This window comes from Bos mutus, chromosome 13 (assembly GCF_027580195.1).
Source record: "Bos mutus isolate GX-2022 chromosome 13, NWIPB_WYAK_1.1, whole genome shotgun sequence".
Classification (NCBI taxonomy): Eukaryota; Metazoa; Chordata; class Mammalia; order Artiodactyla; family Bovidae; genus Bos; species Bos mutus.
In genome coordinates, this window is record NC_091629.1 from 62,087,105 (window position 1) to 62,104,353 (window position 17,249).

General features: G+C 44.3%; 1 protein-coding gene across 1 annotated transcript in view; it reads right to left on the reverse strand.

The window, feature by feature from the left end:
* Window positions 1-4,691: 4,691 nt before the first annotated feature.
* The window catches only part of LOC138990556 (transcriptional regulatory protein AlgP-like), a 197,606-nt gene continuing 185,048 nt past the window's right edge, over window positions 4,692-17,249 (reverse strand). Inside the window, exons 5-6 of the mRNA XM_070382149.1 lie at window positions 11,976-12,097; window positions 4,692-5,827 (exon numbers count right to left, since the gene is read on the reverse strand). The gene's annotated coding sequence lies outside the window, so the exon portion shown is untranslated. The remainder of the gene's footprint in view (window positions 5,828-11,975; window positions 12,098-17,249) is intronic.

A 17,249-nucleotide genomic window follows, 5' to 3' on the forward strand; every position in this document is an offset into this window, starting at 1 on the left:
ACATGAGGGTGGCAATGCACGTGGCAGCCGCGTGGGGAGTTGAGGACCATCCCTCAGCTGGATGCCCTTTATTTACCCAACAAGGCTAGCTAAATGGTAACCGTGTGCCAGGTCCAGTTCTAGGCCCTGGGATGCATCCATAGGCCAGCAGAGCTGTTTCTGCCCCACGGGGAGTTCATGTTGCAGGGGTCGAAAATGGACAACAATGGACATCATAAATGGCTGAACCCGTGGGTTGGAAATGAATGAGGCTACGGAGAAACAGACCACAGGTAAGGGATGAGGAGGGAGGGCTGCATAAGGAAGGGGAAATCAGATGCAAGGTTTGAAGGAGTTGGGGATGCCAGACCTGTGAATCTGGAGGGGAGGAGCCTTTCCAGCAAAGCTTGCAGCTAGAGCAAAAGCCCTAAAAAGGGATGAGCAGGGCTGAGGGGGAAGACCATGTGGCTGGAACAGATGAGAGGAGGGGCAGGAGATGAGACCAGAGAGGGGCAGAGACACCAGAGGAGAGGGGTTGTCACCCTAGCCTGGAGCAGTGGGATGCCAGGACTTGACTCAAAGCTGCTTGCCTCTGTGTGAGGACAGAAGAGCAAGCACCAGGAGGGGAAAGACCAGCTAGAAATCTTCCGATAATACAGAAGGAAAATGTGCACTCCTCTGAGAATTCCTTTTTTAGTTTGTACAAGACAGGGTGCGTTTCTTTAGTGTTGGTCTGCTAAAGTCTAATCCTATTCTGATGTGTGCTCTGAATTCATGCTTGTTTGTGTCCCCAGTATGGATAGAAAGACAAGAGCTGTCAGTGATTGTGGGTGTGGTCCGAACCGGCCCGGAGGGGAGGATGAAGAGTGCTCCCGGGAGGAGAGCCTCCACTTGATCTGGGTGACACAGCAAGAGCCCCGCCCAGATAAGTGGTGGGACCACCACCTGCAAGCTGACTTTGAGAGATGCTATCACTTCCCCCTCCTCAGACCCTCAGAGCCCTTCCGCCCAGTCTCAGGGCCCAGCTGCTGCCTCATCTCTTCCCACTTCTTTCTCAGAGCCTCCTGGTATGATGGCTTCAGCAGTGTTTGCAGTTAAATCCATCCAACCAAGGCCTGGGAGGGCAGTCCCCTTAGCTAAAGATTCTTTTAAAAAAAAAAAAAAAAAAGCTAGCTTTTCACCTAGGCATCTTATAAATACACAGTTGGGGGAAGGTTCAGACTTCATGCCTCCTAAAGACCCCCCCTTAGGCCTGGAATGCCCCAGCCCCCCCCTCCCCTTTCTTAGCAGCTGCATCTGTACCATTTGACTCACCCATAAGCTGGTTTCAAACGAGTCCCTGTGGACAATAACTCAAGTCAGTAAAACACCTTTGCAGGCAGTAAAACACAGGTCTCTCTAAGGTCAGAGAGCTCCCTCAGCAAGAAAGTCAAGTGGGCGGTGCCTGTAAACAGAAAGAACCAGGCTCTGGGCTCTCTGCCCCGCCCATTGGCACACCTGGCCTGCAGGTACAGGTAAGCAGGGAGGGAGGTGATGTAGAAAGGCCTGGCTCTCTCCCTTTTGTTCATGTCCAGCATCTTTTTTTTTTCTTTCCAGTACATTGCTGGATCTGTTAATGAAAATGAAACCTTTCACACCAATCCCAGATTGTGTCCAGAATCAAATAAGAAAATTTGCAAAAGTGCTTTGTAAACACGAAAGCACTCTCCAAAATGAAGACAGGATCATTATCTGGGAAAGCAGTCTCCAGCATTCTCCTTTCATGTTTGGAAATACCATGTTGAACACCTTCCAAACAATTAAATCCCATCAAGCTGTTCAAATGGTTGTGTTCAAATAATCTGCCCAGACTCTCCCTGCATCTCTCCCTGGGGGGCTGCTGGGAGGCAGGGCTGGCTACATCTTCTGCTGTGCCAGGATGCTGGGTAATGGACCTGAAGTCAGAGCACCCGCTCTGTGGGTGACCTGGGAAGTCACCTAACCTCTCAGAGGTTCCACTTCCTTATCTGTAAAACGTCCCACCTACTTCACAGGGTTTTGGTAGAATCACAAGCGACAGTGCTCAGGAAAATCCTCTCTAAATTGGACAGTGCAATGCCAGTTGCCACGTCAAAGGCAGAGTCATCAACAAATGGAACCATAATGTTATGCTTATCAGCATTTTTCTAATAATTCTGAGATCCAAGAGCAGGTTAAATATAGGTTTCAGGGACCTCCCTGCCTTCTGTTCCTTTTGATTTGTTTATTTAGAAACATAAGAAAGCCAGGTGGCTGAATCCTGTTGCCCATGGAGGCCTTTGAGTTTCTTAAGTGAGAAACATGGCATCACCGGTCACTACGGTGATTTGCAATAATGAACAGGAGTTAACAAAGTCCATCGATGAGCAGCAGGTGAGAGAAAGAATAAAACTCCATTGTTAAAACCTAAATAAACAGTGCTACAAAATGACTACTCTGTGAGATAGAGCGGGAGTTCTGCTGGGTAATAATGTCTGGACCCCTGATTCATGTGTTGAAAAACATTGTGGAGAGTAGTTGATTGTTAGATAATCACCAGTTATGAGATGCTTTTAGGACTAGGGGTGTGGAGGATCTTGGGACAGTGATCACTTGTCAGTGATCCATTTATGGACAAGGCCTCCAATGTGGCATCATTGTGTCACTGGAAGAAGGATTTACTCAGGTAGGTATCGGCCACCTTGCTGGCTGAGGGGATCACACAGTAAACTCCTGCTCTATAAGGTGATAAAATCTTGTGAATGGGTCAGAAGGCCCTCATGTTCTCAGAATACCCAGGAGAGAAAAAGAGACATACTGTAGGACCCACTGGTCATGAAGCCCATTGCTCTGGGTCAGCGCTGATTCTTAATAATTGCAGGGGGCCCCTGATTCCTCACCTGTGAAAACGCACTCTTCCATGGACCAGGGTGAGTTTGGGTTAGGACACCATATGTGAAAGACTCAGCCCACGCAGCCAACATGTATAGAGAGCTTTCCTTGTGCCAAGCCCTGCACTAATCACCTTTACATGGGTTATTTTGTTTGATTTTCCAATAACTCTATAAGCAAGCTGCTAATTTAGAACCTGCATTGAGAGCTATAATGGAAAAGAATGTATATATGTGTATCACTTGAGTTACTCTGCTATACAGCAGAAATTAACACAACATTGTAAATCAACTATACTATACTTCAATAAAAGAAATAATATTTTGTTTAAAATGAATCTGTATTTAGGACCGTATAAATGGTCTCTGGGGCTTCCCAGGTGGCTCAGTGGTAAAGAATCCACCTGCCAATGCAGGAGAAGCAGGAGATGGGGGTTCAATCCCTGGGTAGGGAAGATCCCCTGGAGAAGGGAATGGCAACCCACTCCAGTATTCTTGCCTGGGAAATCCAATGGACAGAGGAGCCTGGCAGTCCACTGTCCAAAGTTGCAAGAGTCAGACACGACTTAATGACTAAAATAACAACAGCAAATGGTCCCTACTTACCTTCTACAGCCCTAATCCACCAGAATCCTGCTACTTGATTAATAATATATGTCCTCTAGGCCCATCCGCATCTCTACAGATCTATTTGCAGAGCAGAGTAGAGATGGAGATGTAGAGAATGGATGTGTAGACACAGAGCAGGGAAGGGGAGGGTGGGACGAATTGGGTGAGTAGCATTGACGTGTATACACTACCATATGTAAAACAGAGAGCTGGTGGGAACCTGCTGTATAGCAGAGGAGCTCAGCTCAGTGCTCTGTGATGACCTGGAGGGTGGGGAGGGGAGGAATGTCAACGAGGGAGGGGATACATATAGCTGATTCATGCTGTTGTACAGCAGAAACTAACACAACATTGTAAAGCAATTATACTCCACTAAAAAATAGTATATGTCCTTTTGGTTAAGAATGCCCAAATATTCTTGGAAATGTCTGTATCTTCTTCTGCATGTGCAGTTTAAGGCAGGGATCCCTCTCTTAGATGGGTATTACGTACTTGCTCTGGCAACGCAGGGAGGTTTCATTTCATAGCTTGTTACAAGGTCAGTGCTTTACAAGTATTATACATTGACCCTTAAAACAACTCAGTGAGATAGACCATTATCTTCATTTTCCAGATGAAGAGTCCAGGGCACAGAAAGGTTAAGTGATGGCTCAATGTCACACAGCTGATTCAGGGCAGAACCAGGTCTCTGACCCAGGCGGCTGGTCCTCACTGCTTCCCTCAAAGGCACTTGCCAGAGAGGGCAGTGGAACGCCCTGCATCCCTCCCGCCCTCCAAATGGCCCAGGCCTCTGGCTTCGCTGCTACCAAACGGTCTCAAAAAGCTTGCTATGTTCACACATGAAAACTGCAGGCCAGGCCCCAAATGTTTGATGGGAGCTTTGCTTGATGGGTAAGAGTGAAGAGGAAGCTGAAATGGGTCATCTTCTTGCTTGTGACTTTTTGTTTGTTTGTGCTAAGAATATTTAATACGAGATCTACCCTCTTTGGGGGCTTCCCTGGTGGCTCAGATGGTAAAGAATCTGCCTGCAGTGTGGGAGACCTGGGTTCGATCCCTGGGTCAGGAAGATTCCCCTGGAGAAGGGCATGACAACACACTCCAGTATTCTTGCCTGGAGAATTCCATGGACTAGAGGAACCTGGTGGACTACAGTCCATGGGGTTGCAAAGCTTTACAAGTATTATAAGCTCAAACACTACCATCTTACCAGGGATAAGGAAATGGCAACCTACTATTCTTGCCTGGGCAATCCCATGGACAAAGGAGCCTGGCGGGTTACAATCCATGGTGTCACAAATAGCTGGACACGACTTAGCAACTATGCCACCACCACCACCCCTACCCTCTTAACAAGTTTGGAAGTGTGCAAAATATTCTCATTGACTACAGAAACAGTTTGCCTGTGACTTTTAACGCAGGAGCAAAAAACTGAATTGAAAATATATCTCATCCTCATTGGCTGGAAGCAGCCTATTTAGGGAAGGTTTCTTGGGGATTTTGTTTTGGATTATCATAAGGATGATCTGGATAACAAACTTGGCCTTGAGATATGTCTGTTCAGATATCCAAAGTCAAGATTTTAGTTTCTGGATCCTTAGTTCCCCTGTACTAAATTGATACCCTCTGTGCTACCCTATTGACAGTCTCTGAGGGTACCTTCCAGGGCCTGAATAAAATCTTGTCTGTGATGATGTGCTACATATTTATGGACAGCAGTCCCCAACCTTTTGGCACCAGGGACTGGTTTCATGGAAGACAATTTTTCCACAGACAGGGACCGGGGATATGGTTTGGGGATGATACAGGTGCATTACATTTGTTGCGCACTTTATTTCCATTATTATTATTATATCAGCTCCACTTCAGATCATCAGGCATTTGATCCTAGGGGTTGGGGATACCCTGCTTATGGAAATCAGAGTGATTTGATTAAGAGTCATTTTCTTTGTCTAAGCAGTTAGATGGCACGTGTAGTTTCAGATAACAAAGGTCCTCATGGGTTCAAATTGCTGATTCACTTTGGAATCAGTACATGTTGAACAGGAAAGGAGCAGAGGGCATCTTAACATCACCCGGTGGCCCGGTCCCTCTCCAGTCAGTGGGTGTCCTGGGGACAGAGATGCTGCTGCTCCATTACGGCACTAATGGTGTTATTTTCTTGGGCCATTAGCGTGTGTGACCCAAATCACTGCCACATGCTCATTGGTCCAGCTCTCTGGGGGTCTCCCACGTGACGCGCCTGTGAAAATTCACCTCCAGCTTCCTAATGAAGTTGTTCCAGGACCCCTGGGAGAAGTGTGTTTCCCTTAGTGCTGTTCTTGATGGCAGGTTCTCAGAAAAAGAATGGCTTCCTGCAAATAGAAGCAAAGGGAGATGTCAATTTCTGGAAAGACCCTGCTTGGCTGTGAAAAGGTCATCCTCAGCGTGTGACCAGGCCTGGGCTGGGGGGCTGGGACAAAGCACTGGTGATCCCAGGCCTGGGAGAGGCGGGCAGGACAGTGTGGTTATCTGAGGGCCGAAGCAGGAGGGGTTGGAGCTCTGGGTGGAGGGGCCAGGCCAGCGCTAGGTCAGGGGCTGACTGTTGGCCCAGGGATCCCACAGAGGGAGGCTCTCAGGAGCTTGAGTTTATCCTCTTGGGTGGCCCACTCAGGGGAGACAGCTGCCAGTCCCCAGGGCTCTAATGAGATCTACCCAGGCCTGGTGAATATTCCCCGCTGCACCCGCCCCGGAGTCAGGCCCTTGCACTGAGCAGTATGGCTTTTAGAAAACCACCCACAAACCTGGAAAGGCCCCAGGGAGGCTCTCCTCAGCTGGAGAAGGATCACAAGTCTGGTAAGGAACCGTAAGAAAGCTGGACAGTTCCCTCGTCCTTTCCAGGGAGGAGCTAATCTCCAGACAGGAAGACCTCGAGGGGACAGGTGATGGCAGGTACATCAGGCCTGTCAGGAAGATGCCCCCACCCACCTTTCCTCAAGCTTTGCTTACCAAGAGCTCCCCAGACACTCAGGCACAGGCTGCCTTCCCTCCTGAAGCAATTTTGAGCAGGTTCTGCAGGACCCCAGCCCCGGCGGCAGGTGTGGGGGGGGTGCGGTGCGGGCTGTGCAGAGGGAAGGAGCTACTAGCTGGTTTTATGGTTGCTCCTGCTGTCATAGCCTGGCTGCCCTGGGCTTCCATGGACTCGCTCAAAACAGCCTTCAACACCTCTAACTTTTTGTGCGGTGTTCAGAGCTCTTCCCTCAGATCTGCCTTCTGCCTCAGCTAAATAAAAACGGTTGGTCACAGGTTTTTCACGTTATGATTCTCATTTCTGTCATCTGTAATTGGTTTTCTTTCAGACCTTTGTTGCTGTTGCTCATTTCTTCCCTAATGGTTTCAAACCCTTATTTTATATCTTTAAAATGTTTATTTTATAATCTCTTCCAGGGATTTCCCTGGTGGTCCAGTGGTTAAGACTCTATGCTGCCAATGCAGGGGGTATGGGTTTGATCCTGGTCAGGGTATTAAGATCCCACCTGCTGTGCAGTGCAGCCAATAGATTAAAAAAATAAGATGAAATAAAATAAACACCTGTGAGGTTTAAAAAAATATTATAATCTCTTCCAGATTGTCCAATCACCTTTGAGTTTTGTTTCTTCCGTGGTGGTTCAGTTTGTGTGTATCTTCAGATGTGTGTACAGCCTCATCATCAGTGAACAGTATCATCCTCTGGGAGGCTGTGGCTCATGGGCCATGGTTTATGCCCTGGTTCTATGCAGGCAGCCACTGGGTAGCCATTGTACCATTTTCTCCTCTGCCAGAGATTTGCAATCTATGCGTGTCATGTAAACTCATATTCCACCCTCGAACATGAAGTTCAGGATTGACTTTTATTCACAATAGACTTTTTTTTTTCCTACTTGGGGCTCAGGGCTGGGCAGAAAGCTTTCTTAATACCTATCTGGGCCTTTGTAAGTTTCCTGGACCCTTTCTTATAAACCAGCAGCCCTTCAAGAGTCCTGGCTTTCAGCTGAAACCTCACTTCTACCTCCTCCTCTGGCATTGACTCAAGGCTACATTTTTTATCCATGCATGGGAATTATAAGTCTAGCTTTAAAGGGCTTCCCTGGTGGCCTAGTGGTTAAGAATCTGCCTGCCAGTGCAGGGACACAGGTTCGATCCCTGATTGGGGAAGATCCTACATGCCAGGGCAACTAAGCCTGTTTGCTGAAGCCTGCATGCCGAGAGCCTGTGCTCTACAACAAGAGAAGTCATCACAATGAGAAGCCCGCACACTGCAACGGAGAGTAGCCCTTGCTCACGGCACCTAGAGAAAGCTGGCGTAGCTGTGAAGACGCAGGGTAGCCAAAAACAAAATAAATCAATTTTTTTTTAAGTCTATCCTTTAGCCTCTTGGGCCATGTGGCTTCAGCTCAGACAGACCATTCTCATTTGAGTTCACTATGCTCCTGACATGTGAGAGTTTCCACTTCCGTTGTTGTTGTTTAAATTCAGCTTGCATTAAACAGCATTTTTTTTTTTAAATTCCATTCCATCCAGGATTTCATTGTGTTTGCACCAGGAGGAATGGCTGAGTCCATTCACTCCACCATGTTGCCAGAAGTGGAGCCCGCACACCAGCTGCTGAGGGCTCAAAATTTTGCCTTCTGAGTGTCAGTCACAGGTGGAGTTCTTATTCTGATAGCAGACTGTGCTACTGTCTGCTAACTTTGAGCATCACTGCTCCTGAAACCTGTGATGCTTAATTCATCTCTCTAATTATATTGTGTATCCACCTGTGTCAACTGACTGCTTTTCTTTCCCCGTCTAGAACTCTTTTGGTGGCCAGATAATTCCCCTCCAGAGAGCCAGCCACTGAGGTCACATGTGAAGAAAGGAACTTGGTTGGTTGGAACTTCTTTTTCTTTAGGCAGGATGGTTGGACAAAGATCTTTCACCATCTAGAATCCTGTAACTTGGAGTGGAGGTCACAAATCCCTATGGGCAGTGGTCCCCAACCTTTTTGGCACCAGGGAGCAGTTTCATGGAAGACAGTATTTCCATAGACGAGGAGGCATGGTGGTTCTGGGATGGTTCAAATGCTTTACATTTATTGTGCACTTTATTTTGATTATTATTACATCAGCTCCACCTCAGATCATCAGGCATTAGATCCTGGAGGTTGGGGACCCCTGCCTTTGGGGATCTGAAGAAAACAGTGCACCCTGTCCTGAGAAGAAATGTACATGCACAGAATTGTGCATGAATTTCAGAGATTCATCAACCCCATGAATTCCACACTAAGAGCTTCTGCTTTGGAGGCTGATTGCTCATTGGCGAATGGGAACCTCGAGTTCTCTAGCCTTATTCAAATCAACTCTAGTGAAAAAAACCTCGTTAAAACAAGACCCTGTGACATAATAACAATCTTTCAGTTTTTCACTCCTTTAATGCCACCTTGAAACATAACAAAGGCATTGAGAGTGGTGTCAATAATTAGTGACACTCTCCTATAAAATCTCTCCTTCAAAGTAATTTCTATTAATTAATTGATGTTACCACAGCATAATTTCCTCAAATACCACTTTCTGATTCAAACCTATGTCATCTACACGGCAGGAGCAGCTTCGTGAAATAAGACAGACTGACACAGCATGGTGAAAATAGAGCTGGATTCTAGACTTAATTTCTAGATTTGGGATCTGGCTTCACTTTGAACTATCTAGTGACTCTAGGAAATTCCCAGTCTTCCCAGGTTTCTTTTTCCTTATCTGTAGAGTGAGGAAGCTGGACTAGATTGGAGGTTAACAAACTAATATCCACCAGCCAAATTCTGCTTGTTGCCTGTTTTTGTAAATAAAGTTTTGTTGGAACACAGCCATTCTCCTCTGTTTCTGTATTATCTGTGGCTGCTTTCAGGCCACATGGCTCTTGCTGAGTAGCTGTGACACAGACCATATGGCCTGCAAAGCTGGAAATAGTTATCCTTTGGCCCTTTACCGAAGAGTTTGCCAATCCTTGACCTAGACGGTCCCTCCTCCCTTTCCAACTCTTGTTTTTTTTTTCCTACACGTGGGCTGTTCCTCAATCAGGGGTCAAGCCTGTGGCCCCTGCATTGGAAAGTGGAGTCGTAACCACCAGGGAAGGCCCCTACCTCATTTCCACCACTGGATGATCTGTGATTATGAGGCAGAGAACGCAGCCCAGGCACAGTCAAGAGCACAAGTGGAGCAGAGCAAAGGATGGATGAGTCAAGACCAACCACGTGATTTTGTTGACGCAACTTCCTCAATCACTGTTGCTTATGGAAGTCTAATAAATAGTCAAGTGGAACTACTTAAAACAATCAGACTTCATGTGTGTCCAACTGGTTTCATCATCCAGGCACTGGTGATTCAGGAAGACCTTCTTCCAGCCTATCTGTGATGATCAGTGAGGATTTTAAAAATTTACCTCATAACATACATTAACAAACACAAAGTTTAGGTAGAACGGACAGGATAACATATACAATCCCTTTTGCCTACCTCAGTTTTTTTTAAAAGTTTTTATTGGAGTATAATTGTTTTACAATGTTGTGTTAGTTTCTGCTATATAGCAAGGTGAGTCAGCCATATGTATACATAGACCCACTCGTTTTTGGATTTCCTTCCCATTTAGGTCACCACAGAGGACTGAGTAGAGTTCCCTGTGCTATACAGTAGGTTCTCATTAGTTATATATTTTATACATAGTATCAATACGTACTGTATCACAGGATCAATATAAACTGTGGTGTTGGAGAAGATCCAACAAGTCCATCCTAAAGGAAACCAGTGCTGAATATTCACTGGAAAGACTGATGTTGAATCTGAAACTCCAATACTTTGGCCACCTGATGCGAAGAACTAACTCATTTAAAAAGACCCTGATGCTGGGAAAAATTGAAGGCAGGAGGAGAAGGGGATGACAGAGGATGAGATGGTTGGATGGCATCAGACTCAACGGACATGAGTTTGAGTAAACTCCGGGAGTTGGTGATAGACAGGGAGGCCTGGCGTGCAGCAATCCATGGGGTTGCAAAGAGTCGGACATGACTGAGCAACTGAACTGAATTGATGAATATGTATATACTATGATACTATGGATAGAATCATGCTGCTGCTGCTGTTAAGTCGCTTCAGTCGTGTCCAACTCTATGCGACCCCATAGATGGCAGTCCATGAGGCTCCCCCGTCCCTGGGATTCTCCAGGCAAGAATACTGGAGTGGGTTGCCATTTCCTTCTCCAATGCATGAAAGTGAAAAGTGAAAGTGAAGTTGCTCAGTCGTGTCCCGACTCTTAGTGACCCCATGGACTGTGGCCTACCGGGCTCCTCTGCCCATGGGATTTTCCAGGCAAGAGTACTGAAGTGGGGTGCCATCACCTTCTCCAGGATAGTATCATACTATGTGTATATATGTCAATCCTGATTAAAATTTCATTTTGAAATGACCAAGAGCATAAAACCACCAACTGAGAAAGGAAACCCTTCTGATGAGGATGACAAAGGTGGTCGGTTTTCCTCTGACCATTAATTCTCTAGGTGGAACATTGACGAGACTGATATATTTTGATGATTTGTTTTGTACAAACCACACTTTCCAAACATCATGAAGCTGGGAAGCCGCTGTGCCACAGTGCACTGCTGCAGTGGCAGAGGGCCAGAGGCTAGGGTTTCCCACCAAGTCAGACTTGCAATAATCTCATTAGTTTGGAATGTATCTTATTTTTTAAATTGACTCTCCCGTTCCTCTGCCCTTGGTTCATCCAAGAAGGTATTATTTGAACTAAGTAGCAAGAAGCATTTGTCTGAAATTAACATATTTGAAAGCACTAAGCTGAAAAATGAGACAGGAACCAGCTCCACAGATGCTTAAAATTTCAGGTCCAAAGGAGTGGAAAAATCTCCTATCATTGATGTAAATTTACCTTATGCTTTCAATCTACCCAAACCATTAGATTGCTATTTCCCTTTCTCTTCCAACAGCAGCTGTGCATACAGCCACTTTTGTATGTTGGGCTTCCCAGCTGGCTCAGTGGTAAGGAATCCGTCTGCCAATGCAAGAGATGCAATAGAAATGCATTTGATCCCTGGATTGGGAAGCTTCCCTGGAGTAGGAAATGGCAACCTGTTCCAGTATTCTTGCCTGTAAAATTCCATGGACAGAGGAGCCTAGCAGGCTCACACACACTTTTGTATGTTGGTGCAGCGGAAACAGCATATTATGTGGGCCTTTCATTAACTAACCCTGAGAAGTGATTTCCAAATAGCTTTGAGCTCAACATTGCTAGTGTGTGTGTTAAGTCACTCAGTCATGTCTCTTTGTGACCCCATGGAGTGTAGCCCACGAGGTTCCTCTGTCCTTGGGATTCTCTAGGCATTGCTAATTACTAGAGAGATGCAGATGGCAGGAAGGAAGAAATTAACTCTTCACCCAGCCTGAAGCTTGCCATTTAGGAGAGATTTGAAACATTAATGGCCTTTTTATTTTGTTTCCTCACCTCCTCCCATCTGTGATCTATAAAAAATCCTGGCTTCCAGACCCTGATAAATTGGTCATTTTGAGACATGAGTAGACATTTTCTTGATCAGCCAACTCTCTGAATAAAGTCATTTTCCTTGCCTAAAAAAAAAAAAAAAAAAGCTATAATGAGATATAACCTCATATCAGTCAGAATGACCATCATTAAAAAGGCCACAAATAACAAATGCTGGAGAGGGTGTAGAGGAAAGGGAACTCTCCTACACTGTTGGTGGGAATATAAGTTGCTGCAGCCACTATGGAGAACAGTATGGAGGTTCCTCAGAAAACTAAACCTAGAGTTATCATGTGATCCAGCAATCCCATTCCTGGGCATATATTCAGACAAAACTATAATTCAAAAAGATCCATGCACCCCTGTGTTCATAACAGCACCATTCACAATAGCTGAAACAAGCTAATGTCCACAGACAGATGAATGGATAAAGAAAATGTGGTACACATACACAGTGGAATACTACCCAATCATAAAAAAGAATGAAATAATGCCATTTCAGCAACATGGGTGCAACTAAATATTCTCTTACTAAGTGAAGTAAGTCAGAAAGAGAAAGACAAATATCATATCACTTGTATGTGGACTCTGAACTATGACACAAATCAATGTACCTATGAAACAGAATTACAGACATAGAGAACAGACATAGAGAACAGACTAGTGTGGGCAAGGAGTAAGGGGTTGGGGGATGGATGGAGTGGGAGGTGGGGGTTAGCAGATATAAGCTTTTACATACATAGGATGGATAAACAATAAAGTCTTCTGTATAGCACAGGGAACTATATTCAACATCCTATGATAAAGCATGGGGCTTCCCAGGTAGCACTAGGGGTAAAGAACCTGCCTGCCAAGGCAAGAGACATAAGAGATATGGGTTTGATCCTTGAGCCAGGAAGATCCCCTGGAGAAGAGCCTGGCAACCCACTCCAGTATTCTGGCCTGGAGAATCCAGGACAGAGGAGCCTGGCAGGCTATGGTCCATAGGGTTGCAAAGAGTCAGACACAACTGAAGTGACTAGGCCATGATAAACCATAATGGAGAATATAAAGAAAAGAACGAACATATATATATTTATATATATTTACACATGTTCTGGCTGAAAAAAAATTTTCTATCACTCTTGCCATTTGGAATCAAAACCAACTGGGGAATGTCTAGAAGGAGAGCTTTTGCTGTGCACAGCTTTTGCAGGTAGGGCAAGTTGCTGGGGTGTGGATCACAGATGGGGAGTGGGATGGTCACATGATTTCAAGACAGCTTAGACTACTCAGAACTTCTTAACTTTTAGAGGCAGCATAGACAGGGACCAAAGAAAAGCAGGGAGTTTGTGTGGACTGTATCACAATCCATGGTTTGGGGCCTCTTGAATTTCTCTTTTTCTACTAAAGAAATGAGTGCATTGCCTTGTTTGGCCCTGGAACACTGGTCTTGCTCACAGCCTTGCTATGAAGTTCTTCCTTCCAGGGTCTATCTCTGTTCAAATCTTGGTTCTATATTTTGCTTTATTGTTTATGTTTTTTAATTCAACTTCCTGGTCTAAACTCTGTGAAGTTCAACTTCAGCCAATTACACTTGTAATGCTTTCTAAATTAAGTACTGGCAGTCCCCAAAGTACAAACACCAAATTTATGAATATCCCTTACACCGAAAGAGCTGCCCCTTCTTGCTTGTGGGTAGTGTTATCAGAACCACCAGAGAGAATTCCTGTTCCCTGTGAAGTTTTGGCAGCAGGAGGAGAGTTCCTCCCAGCTAGATTTTTGAGTTCAACTAATTTCCCATACAAACTATCGCACATGGTGGTCCAGCTCCCAGACCAGCCTAGAAAAACGGCCCACTTAATCCATAATGTAGCTGAAAAAGAGTGAAAGAAACACAGCTGATAAAAGATGTTCTTGCTCCTGTGTACTTGTTCGTTTCCATGAGGGTGACATTTACACAGCCACATGTATGGGAAAATGTTTGCCCCAGGTTCCAAAAACTGATTTACAAACAAACTCTTGGAAGAAAATAATCTGATCTAAATTTGGAACTTCCTAGATTAGCTCTAGTTTTCAGCACATATTTTTCCTTTTGTTTGCATAAGGCATCTGGGGACGGGCTTACAGAGACTGCCTCTGCAGGCAAACCCAAACTGTAAGAGGGGCACCTGTCTGGAGTCAGTCACCCAGGTGTTCAGGGGCCAAGGAAAAAGGGAGTCTCTGTGATTCAGAAAAGAGTTTTGGTTTCAACTTGGACTGGATTTTCTGGATTACTTGCAAATACTGTCACCACTCAGCCTGTGTAGAACTCACATCAGACAGATTCTGTTATGTAAATTCTGCCTTTATACCTTCTCAATCATCTGGTTTGTTGTAAATATGAGTTTTCCTAAAAAAAAACAAAAAACAAATAGTACAAAATCCTCACTACCTAATTGATTCATCAGAAAGTAGTTCTCCATAGTCAGATGGAATTAATGTACATTGGTTGGATATACCCAGAATGCTTTGCTCCTGTTGTCAGTGACCAGATGAGAACATGAACTCAGGACCTTTCTTCTGGTAGATGCGCCTGAAGGACAGAGGTGTTTCTTGAGTCTAATTAACTGCAACTGAAAAGATTTCCCAGTGAACATTGCTCTCAGGACACGGCTAGGCTTCTGGGCCGGGTACTCTGAGGGTTCTTGCTTTCTATGCCAACTCACTAGATAGTCAAGGTGTGCCTGCCACTGCCACTGTGGATCTTTTGTTCGCCAGGGCTTGTAAGTGGTATTTTATTTTAGCAATAATGACTGGTAGAGACGGTATTCCCTGATATTTAATGACCAACTGGAGGAACTGTGGGCCTGAGGCAATGCATATAATATGCTATTAAACTCTGAAATTTAAAAATGTAAAGAAAAAAATAATTACCTTCTTAGGCATCTTACCATGGATACTAAGTACTGTTTATAGTTTTAGCCTTTTCCTAGAGGTTGAAGTCTAGTTGGGAGACCAATAAGGAAGAAGAACTTCAGACTCAATTTCCACACACTTTATAATGTTTGACATTACCTAGTTAGTGTAAATTTCTTCAAGAAGGCACATATCACCCCCAAAATAGGATGTGTAGTGTGTGATACAGATTGCCATAATAAGTATTCATATTTTATTGAGCAGTTTGGAAACCAGTATTTAAAATCAGCTAACCTTGTAAAGAATCACATTCTGTTTCCCCAGAATGGCAGTAACTTTCTTATGAATCCTTTTCCCCCCAAGAATGAACCATTTTTCAGTCTTCAAATTGCATGCACATATTTTATGCATTAGTCCCAGAAACACTTTTTTGGTTGGATCTATTATTATAGTGCATAACTCAGAGAGTAACATTTAAGCATGAAGGAGAAAATACGCAAAGAAGCTGATACTCTACAAATTACATGGCAGCTATTTGTTCTATATTTTTTCAAATCCTGGAATACTTTCTAAGTCTTAAGGAAAGATGGGACAGAATTAAATCAATTTCACAACACTGCAGAAGGGCTGGCCCAGATTAATGCCTCTGACACCTCATTATCTATCCTAGGGATAAAGGTACTCAGGAAAATTTAGAGATTTAGTTTTATCTACAACTCCAAACTTTCTCCCACAAATATTTTTTCCACAGCTATTAGCAAGATTTATCTGCTTTTATTCTTCTTTATCCTATCATAGGAGAAGGAAATGGCAACCCACTCCAGTATTCTTGCCTGGAGAATCCCGGGGACAGAGGAGGCTGGTGGGCTGCTGTCTATGGGGTCCCACAGGGTCAGACATGACTGAATCGACTTAGCAGCAGCATTCTATCATAATCAAGTATTTATCAAATGCTTAATATAGGAATATCATTCATTCTTCCATTCATTCATTTATCTCATTTATTTATCATGAGTCAAATCACAAAAGCCTGCAAATGAAAAAACCAAGTTCCCCCTTGGAGAAGTCCGTCTGCTAAGGAGTCAGGCGTATAAGTTACAGTTGACGTTAAAGCAACACAGGTTTGAACTGTGCAGGTTCACTTATCTGCATGTTTTTTTCAATACATACTAGAGTACTGGAGATTTGGGACAGTTTTCCAGAGGACTGACATTTACTTTAGATGTGAACTGTAAAGCACTATACATAATTACAAAGTTGCTATTATTAGTTTCGTTAACTATAGGCATATACAGATGGGTAAATTCTTCTCTTTTTTATTTTCCTTTTTGGCTGTGCTACGTGCCATACTGGATCTTAGTTTCCCAGCTGGGGATCAAACCCATGCCCCCTGCATTAGAAGTGTGGCGTCTTAACCATTGGACTTCCAAGGAAGTCCCTGATAGATAAATTCTCAGACTAAAACTCAGTCGGAAATCAAATATAAAAGTCTGATAGTGGTTATAAAGCCTATTTTAATACACTTCCCCTTCAGAAATCCCTCCAAATATTCGTATCTATTGTCATTGTTTGGAGCAGGAAATGGCAGCCCACTCCAGTATTCTTGTTGGGAAATCCCATGGACAGAGGGATTACCACGTGTTAGTATGTCCAAACATAAGTTCATTCACGTGTCTGGCATACATTGTCACATGTGTGCATCCTCTACGAGTGGTTGTGCTTTTATGTACTTTACTGTACAGAGTACAGTAGTGCAGGGTCTTTATTTCAAGCCCAAGATGTCTGGAAGCAAGCCTAAAAGCAGCAGTGATGTAGCTGGTACTGCTAAGAAGTGCCAAGTGACAATGATGGAAACAAAAGTGAACATAATTGAGAGAGTGCCGAGGGGCGAAACGCTGGTAGGCGTAGCTCGTTCTTGTAACATGAATCCTTCAACCATCGGCAGGATTCTAAAGAATAAGGACAAGACAGTGGAACACACGACGTCTGCTGTGCCAATGATGTCGACAATAATATCACAGAAGCAGGGAAAAGTGGATGGAGGAGATGGAAAACCATCTCAGTGTGTAGATGCAGGATCAGCATCAGTGTTGAGTCCTGTTCAGCTTAGTGATGGTTCAAGAGAGCTGAAAGCTTTTATGAAAGCTTGAAGAAGAAACATGGCAAACACTGTTAGACTTACGAACAAATTGAACTTATGATTGCACTCTCAGAATGGAACTCATTCGTATGTAGGAGACTTAACTGTACTGCAAAAGTTTACTATTATTTTCAACAGCAGCCTTTTCAATGGTATAGTCAAAGGGAAAGGGCAAATGTGCTCGAAAGAAAGAGGAAAAGTACTAATGCAAGGATGTTGGC